General features: G+C 42.7%; 1 protein-coding gene across 1 annotated transcript in view; it reads right to left on the bottom strand.

Annotated features, from left to right (window-relative positions):
- The window catches only part of KCMF1 (potassium channel modulatory factor 1), a 191,692-nt gene that overhangs the window by 159,392 nt on the left and 14,988 nt on the right, over positions 1-17,312 (bottom strand). The window lies entirely within an intron of this gene.

The raw sequence follows: 17,312 nt of genomic DNA, 5'->3' as shown, positions 1-17,312 counted from the left end.
TTTTTTGGTCTTCCCTGCTTTTTCTTCCTTCTCTGGTTTTAGTTGAGCACTTGATGCAATTCCATTTTCTTTTCTCTTTTAGTCTATCAATGACACTTCTTTAAAAATTTCATTATATGTTTACAAATAATCTAAGTCTATTTTCAAATAGTACCAAACTATTTTTGTATGTAGTGTAGGTACATTATTGTTTATCTGTCTCCCTCTTCCTTTTCATTTTTCTTCTTTTTTTCTCTTCTGAAGTAGTTTAAAGCAAATCCCAGATATCATTTCATCCCTACATACTTCAGCACACAGCTCTGAAAAAAGATCACAGGTTTTTCTTTCTGTTGGTTGGTTGGTTTTGCTTATGTCAGTTCTGCTGTTTTAGTATGTAATTTTTCTCATTTCATTTTGCTGACAAACTTAATGGGAGAAACATTTTCTTCTAAAAAAACATAGAGTATTTTTAAATATTAAATATTAAAATAGCCCTAAACCAAGGTTTTTACATGAACAATATTTATGAAAACGTTTACTCAAAACTATGGAGCATTTGGGGCTTCTGTATCCCCCTGTCCCCCTTTTAAAAAATAAGGTAACAGCGAATCAAGAACCTGTTAAAATGCTCTCTGTTCACTAAGTTGAATATTTATAATTGGGGGAAGCAGTGATGGTTTCTAATATTTTAGAAAAGTAAGACTCCTTAGGCTGGCATGAAAAAAATCAGGGAAAACTACTCTGAAAAGAATGTTATTTTCCTTTTCTTCAGTCTTCTAATTCTTACCTGCTTTTCCCTCCCAAGTAGATTTTTTTTTCCAAGTAGATATTTTTAGAACACACTTATCTGAGAATGGAAGTCAGTTACACATTTTACATTTGCAAAGGGAAAAATGAAAGCTAAAATTTTAAATTGTATTATGACATCCCTGAGCCTAAATATAATACTTGTAGTTTATTTCTAGGTCTGCTAAAACCTGAATGAAAAGAAAAGTGCCTTGACACTAATTAAGGCCTGTGAGGTTTAAATTATTGTCCTATTCGTTACCTCCATTGTACAAATATTATTTCACAACCAGCCTGGGCAAGATTCTCTAGCATAGTAACTTTGTATCCAAGGTTACTTCCCCACAACCACTGAAGGAGTAAGAAATGCAGAGGTAATATAAAGTTTGTAGTCCTTCCAATAAAGATTTACAAAACAAAACAAAACAAAACTATCTTTATACCTGGTAATTTTGTGGATTTAGAATATTAATATGTATGACATGAAGTGATGCCTGACCTTAAACTCTGGACCACCCTGGCACGTTTTCATTCTTTTTTTTTTTAATTAATTTTTTTTATTAGAGTAGTTGTAAGGTTACAGAAAATCATGCAGAATGTATGGCATTCCCGTATTCCACCCTCCCCATCTCCTCTACTATTAATATTTTTCTATACCTTTGTTACAATTGATGAAATATTATTTTACAATTTCAACTACAGTTCAAAGCTTATATTGGGGTTCATTTTTTTGAGTGTTTACAGTTCCATTCTGGTAACATATATACAACCTAAAAGAAATCATTCTAACCACTTTCAAGCATACAATTCAGCGGTGTTAACTACATTTATAAAGTTGTGCCACCAGCACCACCATCTGTTACCAAAACTTTTCCATCACCTCAAACATGAACTCTGTACGCATAGAGTCTTACAGCCAAATCCCCAGCCCCGCCCTCGCCCCTGCTAACCTGTATTTTCATTTCTAACTCTATGAATTTGCATACTCTAACTCACATGCATTTGTTCTCTTTTACAGCAGGTGCTGTCATTGTAGGGTTCTGTGACTGGCTGACTTGGTTTCCCCTTTCTCCCGGTGTCCTTTCCGATGCTTGTCCCTTTTGCTGTTGACTCCTGACAGAAGCGGTTGTTGGACAGCAGTCCCCTCTCCCCTCACACCTGCCTTGAGTTCTGTCTGCTGCTTCTGTTTGTCCCTCTCTGTCACCTGAACACAAACTTCCCTGCCCCACCCACCCCTTGTTCCAACTTGGATATTCCATTCACTCAATAATTACTTATTCATGAGTTGAACACACTTGTTTGCCAGCGTCTGGGTACATGTACATGTATATGTATATACCCCACCTTGTACCAGAAGAGATTTAAGATGACTTCATATAACTGTTGAACTGTATTCCATAGCCTTGATTATTGAACATGACTGTATAACTATATAGTTTTTACAATGTGACCATATGATTGTGAAAAGCTTGTGACTGATGCGCCCTTTATCCAAGCTATAGACAGATTGCTGGTTTGGAAGGATGTATGCCCCCTAGAAAAGCCATGTTTTAATCAAAATCCCATTTCATAAAGGTAGAATAATCCCTATTTAATACTGTATGTTTGAATGTAGTCAGATCATCTCCTTGGATGATGTTATTTAGTCAAGAGTGGTTGTTAAATTGGATTAGGTGATGACATGTCTCCACCCATTTGGGTGGGTCTTGATTGGTTTATTGGAATCCTATAAAAGAGGAAACATATTGGAGAATGAGAGATTCAGAGAGATCAGAGAATGCTGCAGCACCACGAAGCAGAGTCCACCAGCCAGTGACCTTTGGAGATGAAGAAGGAAAACGCCTTCCAGGGAGCTTCATGAAACCTTAAGCCAGGAGAGAAAGCTAGCAGATGATGCTGTGTTCTCCATGTGCCTTTCCAGCTGAGAGAGAAGCCCTGACTGTGTTTGCCATGTGCCTTCTCACTTGAGAGAGAGACACTTAACTTCATCGGCCTTCTTGAAGCAAGGTGTCTTTCCCTGGATGCCTTAGATTGGACATTTCTGTAGACTTGCTTAATTGGGACATTTTCTTGGCTTTAGAACTGTAAACTAGCAACTTATTAAATTCCCCTTTTAAAAGTCATTCTGTTTCTGGTATATTGCATTCTGGCAGCTAGCAAACTAGAAGAACAGATGAGTAAAAAAATAAGGACAAAAAAGTAGATAAATGGGGGGGACTAAGGGGTAAAAAAAAGGGTAGGTTGCAATACTAGTGAACAATGAGAGGGAGGGGTAAGGTATATGGTATGGATGAGTTTTTCTTTTTATTTCTTTTTCTGGAGTGATGCAAGTGTTCAAGAAAAATGATCATGGTGATGTATACCCAACTATGTGATGATATCGTGAGCCATTAATTGTACACCATGTATAGAATATGTGTGTGTGAAGATTTGCAACAAAAAATTAAGAAAAAATAGATGATGTCATATATATATATATACATACAAGATTTAAAAAGAAGTTGGCCAGGGACAGGATTGTAAGGATTCCAGGCAAATTTGTAATCATTAATTAAGAATCCTTAATTAAGAAAATATCTGATACTGTGAGCCATTGATTGTACATCATGTATGGAATGTTTATATGTTAAGAATGTTTGTGTTTGTATGCTGTTTTGGTTTGTCAATCAAAAAGAAAAGAAAAGAAAAGAAAATATCTGAGCTCTGCGGCACCTTCTCCTCTTACAGGAATGTGGGGAAAGGTCATAAACCCCAGAGGTGCTTTCTCCCACGTACCTTCAGACCTGCTTTCTTCTGTCTCTCCTAGCTGTGGTCACCGTAAGTCATGAAAAGCACCCATTTGTCTGTGTTTGGTGAAAGAAGGGGAGCTGGGAAGACTGTCCTCAGTTAGATCAGGCTTGTATTGAGCGGTGCCCAATGCAATTGTATGCCTGTGGGTGGGAAGATAGCTTTGGAGAGGAGGAAAATTCCCCAGGGGACCCAGCTGAGGTTCGGGGAGCTCCACCAGAACCCACTTTTGGAGGTCTTCTGAGTTTCTACTCTATGAAAGCGATATCTCCTTGTATGCATCCTAAGCGACTCTTAAGTTTGAAGGGCAGCGCTTTCTTTTTCCACCAAAATTAAAAACTTTTATATATTAAAAGATATTAGCAAGGAAGGGAGAAGAATGTAAGAGAATATTTGGAAACCATAGAACTGATTATGCTTTAATATCCAGAATATATAAAGAACTCCTGCAACTCAACAAAAAAAGTAAAACAACCCAAATAAAAATGGGCCAAAGACCCGAATAGACACTTCTCCAAAGAAGACACATGTGCTGGTTTGAAAGAATGTATGTCCCCTAGAAAAGCCATGTTTTAATCCTAATCCCATTTTGTAAAGGCAGCCGTTTCTTCTAACCCCTATTCAGCATTATATTTGAAACTGTAATTAGATAATTTCCCTGGAGATGTGATGTAATCAAGAGTGGTTGTTAAACTGGATTAGGTGACTATACGTCTCCACCCATTCAAGTGTGCCTTGATTAGCTTCTGAAGTCCTATTAACAGAGGAAACATTTTGGAGAATAGGAGATTCGGAGAGAGCAGAGAATGCTGCAGCGCCATGAAGCAGAGAGTCCACGAGCCAGCAACCTTTGGAGATGAAGAAGCAAAATGCCTCCCGGGGAGCTTCATGAAACCGGAAACCAGAAGAGAAAGCTAGCAGATGATGCCATGTTCTCCATGTGCCCTTCCAGCTGAGAGAGAAGCCCTGACTGTGTTCGCCATGTGCCTTCTCACTTGAGAGAGAAACCCTGAACTTCATCGGCCTACTTGAACCAAGGTATCTTTCCCTGGATACCTTTGACAGGACGTTTCTATAGACTTGTTTTAATTGGGACATTTTCTTGGCCTTAGAATTGTAAACTAGCAACTTATTAAATTCCCCTTTTAAAAAGCCATTCTGTTTCTGGTATATTGCATTCTGGCAGCTAGCAAACTAGAACAGATTTTGGTACCAGAGAGTGGAGCGCTGTTTTGTGGTTTGCAAATACCAAATATGTTGGAACGGCTATTTAAATGGATAAGGGGAAGATTCTGGAAAAGTTGTGAGGAGCTTGATAGAGAAGGTTTAGAATGCTTTGAAGAGACTGCTGGTAGAAAGTGGACTCTAAAGACACTTCTGATAAAGCCTTAGACAGAAATGAGGCGTGTGTTATTGTAGACTGGAAGGAAAACGAGCCTTGTTTTAAAATGCCAGATATACTGGCAAAATTGACTAGTGACTTTGGCTGGAAGGCTGATTTTAAAAGCCATGAACTTGGATATTTAGCAGAAGAGATCTCCAAATTAAATGTGGAAAGTACAGCCTGGTTTCTCCTCACAGCTTATAGTGAAATGCGACAGGAGAGAGACAAGCTGAAAACTGAACTCTTGAGTACAAAGAAACCAGAAATTGATGCCATTGAAAATTCTGGGCTTCCAGGAAGGGAGACCCCAAAGAATGGTGCCCCATGTGAGGATCTGGCCAAATGTGGAACCAGTCAGCCATTTCAGAGAAAGCCAGGATTGGACATTGAGTTATCCAGGAAGGATTTGTGGAAACTCCTTATGTCTGATGGGCATGAGCCAAGGCTACTGCATAGAAAACCAACGAGAGTGCCTTGGGACCTGTATAAACAGAGCTGCTGCCAGTCTGAACTGTGTCAGAGAAGGGACACATTGGAGGAAAAATAACTTCAGAGGCAAAACCATGGAGGCTGAGGTCTGATGTCAAGAAGCCTCGGGCCATGAGAGTGGGCCCACCCAAGCCCATGGAAAGGGTGAGTTTGGCCCAAAGGCAGAGGATGGGCCTTCCACCTGCTTACAGTGGAAGAGTTATACCACCTCAGGCCTTGGAGAGGGTGAAGCACATTCCTTGGGGTTTGGGAAAGTCTGGCTGCCACCACATGGAGGGGTTGAGCGTGTGCCCCGGAAATGGCAGAGAGTCTGGGTGTGGCCTCAGTGCTTGGAGAAGGTGCAGCCGAGAAAAAGGTGTTCTCCCCAATATCCCCCAAGGTTGCATTCGGAGAGAGGCAAGCCTCTGTGTAGGCCCTTGGAAAGGATAGGGCTGCCGCTTTCAGAAGCCCCGAAGATAAATGATTCTCAGACTTTGAAATCTAATGGACTTTGCCCTGTGGGTTTTCAAAACTGTATGGGTCTGGTGATCCCTGTGTTCCTTCCTCCATATGGAAATGTGTATATGTATTCTATGACTGTTCCTCCTTTGTATGTTGGCAGCAAATAACATGTTTTGAGTTTTTATAGGTCCAGAGCCAGAAGAGAATTTTGCCTTAGGACAGATCATGCTTGTAATTAACTTTGAGATATTGTACTGGTTTTAACCTTGTATTGCATTTGATTGTTACTGAAATGCTTTAAAGTTCTCTGATATTGTTATGGAATGAATGTATTTTGTATATGGGGAAAACATGTCTTTTTTAGAGTCCAGAGGGTGGAATGTGCTGGTTTGAAAGGATGTATATCCCCTAGAAAAGCCATGGTTTAATCCTAATCCCATTTTGTAAAGGCAGCTGTTTCTTCTAATCCCTATTCAGCATTGTATGTTTGAAACTGTTATTAGATCATCTCCCTGAGATGTGAGGTAATTGAGAGTGGTTGTTAAACTGGATTAGGTGACAATATGTCTTTCCACCCATTCGGGTGGGTCTTGATTAGTTTCTAGAAGTCCTATAAAAGAGAAAACATTTTGGAGAATAGGAGATTCTACAAAGAGTAAAGAATGCTGCAGCACCACGAAGCAGAGAGTCCACAAGCCAGCAACCTTTGGAGATGAAGAAGGAAAATGCCTCCCGGGGAGCTTCATGAAACCAGAAGCCAGGAGAGAAAGCTAGCAGATGACGCCATGCTCTGCATGTGCCTTTCCAGATGAGAGAGAAGCCCTGACTGTGTTCGCCATGTGCATTTCCACTTGAGAGAGAAACCCTGAACTTCATCAGCCTTCTTGAACCAAGGTGTCTTTCCCTGGATGCCTTAGATTGGACATTTCTATGGACTTGTTTTAATTGGGACATTTTCTCGGCCTTAGAACTGTAAACTAGCATCTGATTAAATTTTCCTTTTTAAAAGCCATACCATTTCTGATATATTGCATCCCTGCAGCTAGCAGACTAGGAACAACACACAAACAGCCAATAAGCACATAAAAAGGTGCTTAAATATAATCAGCCATTTCTTGAGTACAGAAACGCAAATGGAGACCACAACGAGACACCACCCCACATCCACCAGAAAACATTATTTTTAAAAATAGAAATACGTGCTGGCAAGGATGCAGAGAAATAGAAACCCCCATAAACAGTTGGTGGGAATGCAAAATGACGCATTTGCCGTGGCAGACAGTTTGGGAGTGTGGTGGTTTGAATCTGCGGTGGACCCCAGAAAATCCATGACCTTTAATCCTCATTCAATATTGCTGGCTGGGAGCTTTTTGATTGTTCCCATAGAGATGTGACCCACCCAAATGTGGGTGGTAACTTTTGATCAGCTAGCTTCTATGGAGTTGTGACTCCACCCATTAATCCTTTAAAAGAGGAAGCATTTTGGAGAGAGTCTCTTTCTGTAGAGCCACGAGAAAGCCAGCAGCCACTACCATGTTTGCCATGTGTTCTTCCAGCCAAGAGAGAAACCCTGAACGTCATCAGCCTTCTTGAACCAAGGTATCTTTCCCTGAATGCCTTAGATTGGACATTTCTAGAGTCTTGTTTTAATTGGGACATCTTCTCGGCCTTAGAACTGTAAACCAGCAACTTATTAAATTTCCTTTTTAAAAGTCATTCCATTTCTGGTATATTGCATTCTGGCAGCTAGCAAACTAGAACAGGAAGTTAAACAAAACTATGGCATGAGTCAGCAATGTCACCCCCAGGTGCATACTCAAGAGAAGTCAAAGCGGGGATTCAGACAAACTTCTGCACACCACTCTCCACGGCAGCCCCACCCACAAGAGACCAAAGGTGGAAGCAACCCAAGTGTCCAACAGCAGATGAATGGATAAACAAAACGTGGTATATCCATACAATGCAACACCATTCAGCCATAAAAAGGAACGAGGTTATGATTCATGCCAGAATAGAGATGAATCTTGAAGACACCAGGTCGAGGGAAATAAGCCAGATACAAAAGGACAAACAGTGTGGGATTGCACTTATATTTAAGTAGTAGAATATGCTAATTCACAGAGTTCAGGTTACCAGGATGCGGGGGATGGGGAGAGAAGGGGGCTGATGCTTAATTGGTAGAGTTTCTGTTTGGGGTGATGGAAAATTTTGGTAATGGGTGGTGGTGATGGTAGCACAATATTGTAAATACCACTGAATTGTATATTTGAAAATGGCTAAAATGGGTATTTTAATGTTGTATATATGCTACCACAATAAAAAAATTTTAAAACATCTTAAAGCTATAAACTGCTTTCTGAACAATGCTTTAGCTGCACCACAGGCTTTTAGATATGTTGTATTTCCATTATTATTCAGTTCAAAGTATTTCCTATTTTCCTTTACAATTTCTTATTTGACCAGTGGATTACCTAGAAATGTGTTACTTAATTTTTAAATATTTGTGATTTCCTAGTGTGCAGTTAGCAATATATCTTTTCAATATATTGCCTCTAGGCTCCATCCTTCAGTACCTCTTCTGTGATAATAACTTGGATCCTTGGTTTTTAAAAATTTTTTTTAATTTTTAACTTTTTTATTGTATAATCTAACATATATACAAAGCAAAAAAAGAAAAAAGCAATAGTTTTCAAAGCACTCTTCAACAAGTAGTTACAAGGCAGTTACAAGTTCATGGGCTACCATATGATCCTTCCAGACTATTCCTTCTAGCTGCTCCAGAACATTGGAGGCTAGAAGAAATATGTATATTTTTGTCATTACAAATTGACTTTCTTTTCTCTCTTTTTTTTGTGAAAAATAACATGTATGCGAAACACCGATAAATTTCAAAGCACAGCACAACAATTAGTTGTAGAACAGATTTCAGAGTTTGGTATGGGTTACAATTCCGCAATTTTAGGTTTTTACTTCTAGCTGCTCTAAGATACTGGAGACTAAAAGAAATATCAATTTAATGATTCAGCAATCAGTATCTGTTTGTTATTTCCTTTATATAACTTACGTGAACAGCTTAATTGAACAACACAGTACATGGAACCTTGAGTAGGGCATGAGATTTTGTAGGTTTGTCCATAATGATGCCCCGATAAATCCCAGAGTGATCTGAACAGTGAATAAAAAAGTATTTGCAAAGTCCCATTGGGGGAATGGTGAGAAAGGGGGAAAATTCAACTTCCCCAAGTGGAGAATTCTCGATATTCTCACAAGCAATGGGGACAACCAAAGCAATAGGCTGAGCCCCCAGTCTTGGGTTTTGTTCATATGAAAGTTAACCCCACAAACGATAGGTCAAGCCTACTTAAATTAGGACCAAGACTCACCCCCAAGAGAGCCTCTTTTGTGGCCTCTCTCTCTCAGCCAACATCACAAGCAAACTCACTGCCCTCCCCTCTCCACGTGGGGCACGAGCCCCAGGGGTGTGGACCTTCCTGGCAACGTGGGACAGAAATCGTAGAATGTGCTATGACTCAGTATCAAGGGATTGAGAAAACCTTCTCGACCAAAAAGGGGAAGAGCAAAATGAGACAAAATAAAGTGTCAATGGCTGAGAGATTCCAAACAGATTTGAGAGGTTATCCTGGAGGTTATTCTTATGCATTAAATAAATATTGCCTTTTTAGTTAAGGTGTAATGGAGAGGCTGGAGGAAACTGCCTGAAAATGTAGAGCTGTGTTCCAGTAGCCATGTTTCTTGAAGATGATTGTATAATGATATAGCTTTCACAATGTGACAGTGTGATTGTGAAAACCTTGTGTCTGATGCTCCTTTTATCTACCTTATCGACAGATGAGTAAAACATATGAATTAAAAATAAATAAATAATAGGGGGAACAAATGTTAAAATAAATTTAGTAGATTGAAATGCTAGTGATCAATGAAAGGGAGGGGTAAGGGGTATGGTATGCACGAATTTTTTTCTGTTTTGTTTTTATTTCTTTTTCTGAATTGATGCAAATGTTCTAAGAAATGGTCATGATGATGAATATACAACTGTGTGATGATTTGTGAGTAATTGATAATATATCAAGAATGGAATGATCATATGGTAAGAATGTTTGTGTTTGAATGTGGTTATGTTTAATAAATAAATAAAGCTACAAAAATATATATATATATGTATTTGTTTGTTAAACCCTACCTTCTCTGCATAACTCTACCATCACCTTTGATCTTTCTATCCCACTCTTTAGGGGCGTGGTAGTTAGATTCAGTTGTCAACTTGGCCAGGTGAAGGCACCTAGTACTGTTGCTGTGGACATGAGCCAATGGTATGTGAACCTCATCTGTTGCTCATTAAATCTGCAGTCAGCTAGGAGGCGTGCCTGCCGTAATGAATGACATTTGATTTAATAGGCTGGTGCTTAAATGAGAGCTCAACGTAGCATAGCCCAAGCAGCTCAGCATACCTCATCTTGGTACTCGCAGCTCTGTCCAGGCCTTTGGAGATGCAGAAATAAATCACCCTGAGGAAAGTTGTTGGAACCCAGAGGCCTGGAGAGAAGGCCAACAGAGATCACACTGTGCCTTCCCATGTAAGAACCTAGGTTGAAAGTTAGCTGCCTTTCCTCTGAAGAACTGACAAAATAAATCCCCTTTAATTAAAAGCCAATCCATCTCTGGTGTGTTGCATTCGGGCAGCTTGCAAAGTAGAACAAGGGGTATTTGGGCTATGGCCTTTCTAACTTTTTCATGTTGGAAGGGGCTGTCACTAATATGGGGTAGGAAGATGGAACTAGCTGATGTTCTGGAGAGGCTGGGCCCTATAGGTTTCAGAACTTATCTGGTCCAGGGACCCATCTGGATGTTGTAGGTTTCTGGAAAGTTACTCCAGTGCATGGAACATTTGTAGAATCTTATATAATACCCTAGGTGTTCTTTAGGGTTGGCTGGAATGGTTTTGGTTGGGGTTTGGCAAATTATGATAGGTAGCAATGTCTAACTGAAGCTTGCATTAAATTGATCTCCAGAGTAGCCTCTTGACTCTATTTGATCTCTCTCAGCCACTGATACTTTATTGGTTACACTTCTTTTCCTCTTTTGTTCAGGATGGAATTGTTGATCCCACAGTTCCAGGGTCAGACTCATCCCCGGGATGACTCATCTCCTATGCCACCAGGGACTGTCACCCCTGGACGTCATGTCCCATGTAGGGGGAGAGGGCAATGATTACACTTGCAGAGCTGGGGTTAGAGAGACTGAGGCCACATCTGAGCAACATCAGAAGTCCTCCAGAAGTAACTCTAAGGTATTCCTATAGGCAGGCTAAGCTTCTCTGCTACCTACGTGAACTTCACAAGAGTAAGCCTCAAGATCAAGGGCTTGGCCTACTGATTTGGGTGTCCCTAGTGTTTGACACAGTATCAGGGGATTCTTTGATGGTAAAATTTAATAGTTCCATATTTTTTCTCCCATCCCTCAAGGGACTTTGCATATATATGTATATGTATACATATATACATATATATGGCATATATGGGCAGGCACCAGGAATCGAACCTGGGTCTCCGGCATTGCAGGTGAGAACTCTGCCATTGAGCCATCGTTGCCTGCCCTGCCAATATTTCTTGATTATCGGAAGGGCAGCACTTTTGTAAACAGGCTGTAAAGAGCATTCAACCAGAACTGTTAAAGCAGAATGCAGAGGTGCATTCTGAAAAACTATGGGCCTTCCTGAGAACCCAAAGAACTTGAAGGTCTACAGGAAGCTTTGCGAGGACTGCAGACCAGCCATGGTCTGTACATCGTGAAGGACCCTCCAACTCATGCTCCTCACTGCAAGATTCAGGAGCCAGACCTGACCCCAGCGTTCCTGGGCCCTCTCTGTTTCCCGACAGTTGAGTCAGAAAGGAGACACCTATGAAAACTTGGTGGCTCGTTCCAGGTGCTTCCATGACACATGCCCTGTGGGAGTTGCTCCAGTACCATGTGCAGCAATGCAGAGTTGCTCAATTCCCTTGCTCCTGTGATCACTGCAGAACTGGTTTGGCTGAGGTTCGGGAGGACGCAGGAGGAAGGCATTGGCTACATCAGAACACAGAGGACGTCATCTTTAAATCTCATCTCCGAGGATGGGCAGGTGTGTGCCTGGAAGGAGAGAAGGGAAGGTAGGGCCTGTTTGGGGAACAGGGGAAGAGTCATTTGCGGTCGGAGCAGAGGCCATGCTTTGGACTTGCTGGATCTGGTTTGGCGTGGCCCTTCGTTACACTGCTCTCTGGGTTCGTTCTGCTTTGCCGAAGGTCATGTGGAATAGAACAGGAGCTAAAGAGCTTTCCAGCCCATGCTGCTATTCCAGAGACAGCCACCAGATGGCACTGGTTCCCTCTTTCCGTAGCCCCTGGTTTCTGTTACACTTGCACCCTGGGGTATTTGGATCCACCTACTGCTGCCTTCAGACTGGTGGTTTGAGTTCCTTACTCTTTCTCTAATTCTTCATGAGAAAAGTCAGCTGTCCTTCTAAAACATTTAGTGCTTCCTTGAAGGATGGCAGAGTGACAGAGCATGTAGGGCTAGGCAAGGGCAGATACGGGCAGCCCAGAAAGTGTTGCTCCAAAGTTGTGACAGGAAAGCTGAGCCCACATGTCTGGGGAGCCTGCACACCTTGCATCCTCCCATGTGTGTGTGTGTGTGTGTGTGTGTGTGTGTGTGCATGGTCCAGAAATTGAACCCTGGTCTCCCACATGGAAGAATTCCACTGAGCCACACATGCATGCACTTCACGTCCTCTCGGAGTGACGATCATGGGTGTCCATGCCGCACCCCCTAAATCATCCAGGGAGAAGGAATGGAGGCTGGCTCCATTCTCCCTGCCACCTGCGGCCATTCCCCTTTACCCCACCAGTTCCTAGATGTGCTTCCAGAATCCCCGTTGACCACGCAGCGGGCCAGAGAGGTGATGCATATGCATGAAGCGGGGGTGGTGGTGGTGGTGGTAAAATTTTGGGGAGCAGTGGGCTTTAATGGGGGTGCAAGCTTCTCTTAAAGGCATTCACATTTAAAATTTCTTAAAATCTGGTGTTGGCCTAACAAAACACATCTGTGCGCTACTTGCATGGAAAGCCTCTGGCCCAGGGCAAAGTCCAAATTCACCAGCATGGTCCTGGGAGCTTCGCGGCTCTCCCCACCCCCCTGCCCATCCTCACACACACCCCTCCCCCGGGCATGCTCTGCCTGGGACCAACCCCAGCCCCTCTGCATGGTGCGTCCTGCAGATGCCATTCCTGGTACCCACGAGGCCCTTCCTTGGACTCTGCACCTCACTCAAGAGCTGCTGGGGGTGGCCCTGGGGGTGCTTCGAGGGCGATGAGTAGCACCTGGTCCAGGCAGGCGGGGGGGCCTCAAACCTCCCAGGGGTGTGGGCTGCACAGTGCCATGGGACCCAGAGCTGGGGTTGGGTGTGTCCTAAGCCCTGGTCCCTCTTCTCTATTGCTTCCTCCCTACAGAGACCTCCCCATGGACCACCCTAGTCTGAGCATCGAGGGCTGACCACGAGTTGGCCATCCATGCGGGACACGGGGTCTCCAGTTTCTCTTACCCCCAATGGCCCCAGACCCCCTCAGCTCGGCAGAGGTCTTCAGGGTCATTTTTACCCCATTCTGCTCCAAAATTACTTCCTAGCACACCTCAGCCACAATTCCCTTCCACATGGACAATAGCAGCTCAAGAAACTGCTCCCTGTGTCACCAGCCCCTCCCGCGATGCTTGGGCCCTGACCTGGCCCGGCTCAGCCGGTGTCCCTGGGGAGGCAGTTTTCAGAGTGGTGGCCAGGAGGTTCTGGAAAGGGGCCCCCAAGCATTCCCTGCACCTGTAACTGAGAGGTAAGAATTAGCAAATAGTTAGGACTACTGAGGCATGATAGAGATGCTTTTCTTACTTTCTCATGTATTGTACAACGACCAAAGGAAAATGCCTGAGGTAGCTGCCCTAATGTCTGATAATGATTGTATAACTCTATAGCCTTCCATTGTAAAAACCTTGTGACTGGCCCTGCCTGTACCCCCTTATCTGGTTTTTCAATGTTAGAGTTTTATGAGCACTAAAGACAGTTCCTACTGTTTATTAATTGAGGAAATTGAGTCAGCCCAGAGCTGAATCCGGTCCTAAACTACATTGCTAGAAGGAGCTGAATCTGACGAAAATGGGTTTGCCCGACATGCGCAGTAGCTTAAACTTTAACCTATAAGTGACTGATACCTCATTATAATACTAAAAATCACACCCACCATCACATGGAGGCCGCCATTTTCTTGCATATGACTAAGTATGTAATCAATCTGTACATGCTTGATAATTAAATTGGCTCTAACCTCGTCATCTCGAGCCATTGTACACATTATCCTAAAACCTGTCCATCTCTTAATACTACAAAACTATCAGAGTTACTGCAGTTTGGGGAGACAGATTTTTAGTCCAATAAGCTCAGATTTTAGTCCAATTTGCTCTCCTGTTTCATGTTTAGCAATAAACTCTGAAACCCTAGTGTCTCTGGAGCTGGTCATTTTAGTGCATGGAGCAGAGAACCCACTGCTTTTGATTGGTACCATACCTGCGGGTAGGTGGGGAGGACTCGGTTGCAGGAGGGGCTGTCTGACAGCTCTGGCACCCCACCTCCGCCCCCTGCCCCCTTCCCAGGGGAGGTGGGCATAAGTGATGGAAACAGCTGTGGCTAAAGGGCCAGTCATCTGCCTTGTTTTGTATTGTCAGTGGCTTCTCTAGAATTCTGAAATGAAGCGACTCAGGGGCAGCTATCTTGTCGGCAGGGAATGGCCAGTGGAGCGGGGTCTGGATGCTGGGTGCAGAATTCTCAAAGTTCCGTGTGCCTAGTAAGGATGCTGCTTTCACAGCTTCATAAAAACAGCAAAATTTACAGGCAGGTATTATTATAACTTTATTTTCCTTGCCAGGTGGGTCTGCATCCCTTGGCACGGATTGTGCGCTGGGTAACAGAATGTATGGGTGAGCGGTGCTGGCAGTAAGAAAATTCCATGAGTTTTTGGGGTCTTCTTGAGCCATTCCAAGGAGGGCTGCCCAGGGCAGGGCTGCTAAAGGCCAGTGAAGCCTCAACCACAAAGGAAGAGGATGGAGATGAAGTGGCAAGACAAAGGGAGGAAGGTTTGGGAAGACTTCCCAAGACTCGGAGGGTTTAGGAGTCCGTAGCATCTGACTCGGTGCTAGGCAAGGAGTGGAGTGAAGAAACTGGGGTAGGGGCAGGAACAGAGATACGTACGGATGAAGGCCAGGAGGTGACCCTGGCAAAGACCTGAGGCAGATGCTGAGTTTGGGGCCTGAGGTTGCAGGTGAAAGAGATGGTCCTTTCTTAACCAAGATCCGAACTAAAAAAAGCCATGAAGGAAATGATGAATGCACAGAATTATGTCCAACTCGAGTGGATAAATGACACCTTAAACAAAGGCAAAAGACAAGCAACTGGCTGGGAGAAAATACTTGCCACGTGTATTAATTCTCATCTGCATCCAGAAAACCCACAAAGCAATCACAGAAGGGCAGTCAGTACAAATGGACTTGTGTAGAGGCCATTGATACGATTGGGTCAGTCACAGAAGAAGAGACACACATGGACTATAAACTTATGGAAAATGGTCAACCTCAGTAGTAATCATGGAAACACCAACTAACAGGATGTACTGCACTTTTGTCCTTCAGAGCAACATTAAAGATCCCTAGTTTTGGTGAGGCGTGGAGAAAAAACATTGTCATTCGCAGTTGGGGGAAGCATTAAGTGGCCCCACTGTCTGGAAGGTGGACAGCTGTGACCACTAGAATGTGACTGGACATGCCTTTCTCCCAGTGAGGCCACTGTTGGGAAACTTTGCTATGAACATCCGCATGAGTTTGCAATAAGTTCGAACTCAGCAGCGTTACTTATCATTGCAAGGAATTGTGACAACTATATATTCGTAACTGGTTGAGTGGAATTGTAAAGGGATAAAATGCAATCGTTTTTCAGTCATAAAAAAGATAAGGTGGATCTATTCATACTGAGGTTGAAAGGTGGTGTAATGCATATTGTTAAGTACAAAAAGCAAGCTGATAAATGAGTTTTGCAGTATGATCCCCATTATGTGAACTCCACAATGTCACCATGTTGTTCTATTAGTATATATGCATGTATAGTATGTAAACGCACAGAAAAAGGTCTGTAGGATACACACCAAACTGCCCAACAGTAAGTTACCTTAGAGGAGGGGAATGGGATGGGAGAGGGGAAGTGTTCAAGGGAGCTTTTGCTTTATCTGCGATGTCTGAATTTCAGCAAGAATGAATCCATATAGTGCCTGTTTGTTGAAAAAATAAATGAATGTAAAAGACACATAGGTCAATGGAATGGAATATAGAGAACCCAGAAATAGTCCCACACAATTACAGTCAATTGATTTTTGACAAAGGTGCAAGAGCAGTTCAATGAAGGAAGGATGGTCTTTTCAACAAATGGTGCTGGAGCAATTGAATATTCATAGGCAAAAACAAAACAAAACAAAAACAAACAACACACCCCTCAATCTAAACCTCACTCTTCATACAAAATTTAACTCAAAATGGATCTCAGATTTTAAATGCAAAATATAAAGTTATAAAGCTTTTAGAAAGAGACATAGGAGAAAATCTTTAGGACCTAGGATTGGTGAAGGGTTTAGGCATAATACCCAAAGCACAGTCCATAAAAGGAAAAGTCATAAATTGACACCATCAAAATTAAAACAAAACAAAACAAAACGTCTGCTTTGAGAAAGACGCTGTTAGAAGAATGAAAAGTCACTTAGAGACTTGGAGAAAACAAAACCACTGAATTAGTTTCCCATGGCTGCTGTAACAAATGACCGCAAACAAGGGCTTAACACAGCACACCTTTATTCCTTTACTGCTGTGGAGGCCAGAAGTCTGAAAGCCAGGTTGCCAGCTGGGCTGCATTTCTGTGGGAAGCTGCAGGGGGAGCCCGTTTCCGTACCTTCTCCAGCTTCCAGAGGCCACCGCATTCCTTGGCCCCTTTCTTGCATCACATGCGGTATGATTCCATTCGTCGAATAGTCTTCAAATGATGAAATTGTAGAGATGGAGAGAACAGATTAGTGGTTGTCAGAAATCAGGAGTGGTGGGGGTGCAGAGGGCATGGGGGTGACTTCAAGAGCCACCGCGGTGGTGATGGAATAGTTCTGAGTTTCGAGTGCGGCGGTGCCTGCACGGATCTGCAGGCGGGATACAATGACACAAGCCACACACACCTTGTGCCCATGCCAAATTCTAGATTTGATCCCAGACTCTAATTCCGTAACATGTAGCTGCAGGGAAACTTGGGTTTCTGTACTCTCTTTGCAACTTCCTGCAAATCAATAATTATTTCAAAGTGCAAAGTTGAAAGATAAAAGAA

This window comes from Tamandua tetradactyla, chromosome 17 (assembly GCF_023851605.1).
Source record: "Tamandua tetradactyla isolate mTamTet1 chromosome 17, mTamTet1.pri, whole genome shotgun sequence".
In the NCBI taxonomy this organism is placed as follows: domain Eukaryota; kingdom Metazoa; phylum Chordata; class Mammalia; order Pilosa; family Myrmecophagidae; genus Tamandua; species Tamandua tetradactyla.
This window is presented reverse-complemented; position numbering and strand designations above follow the sequence as displayed.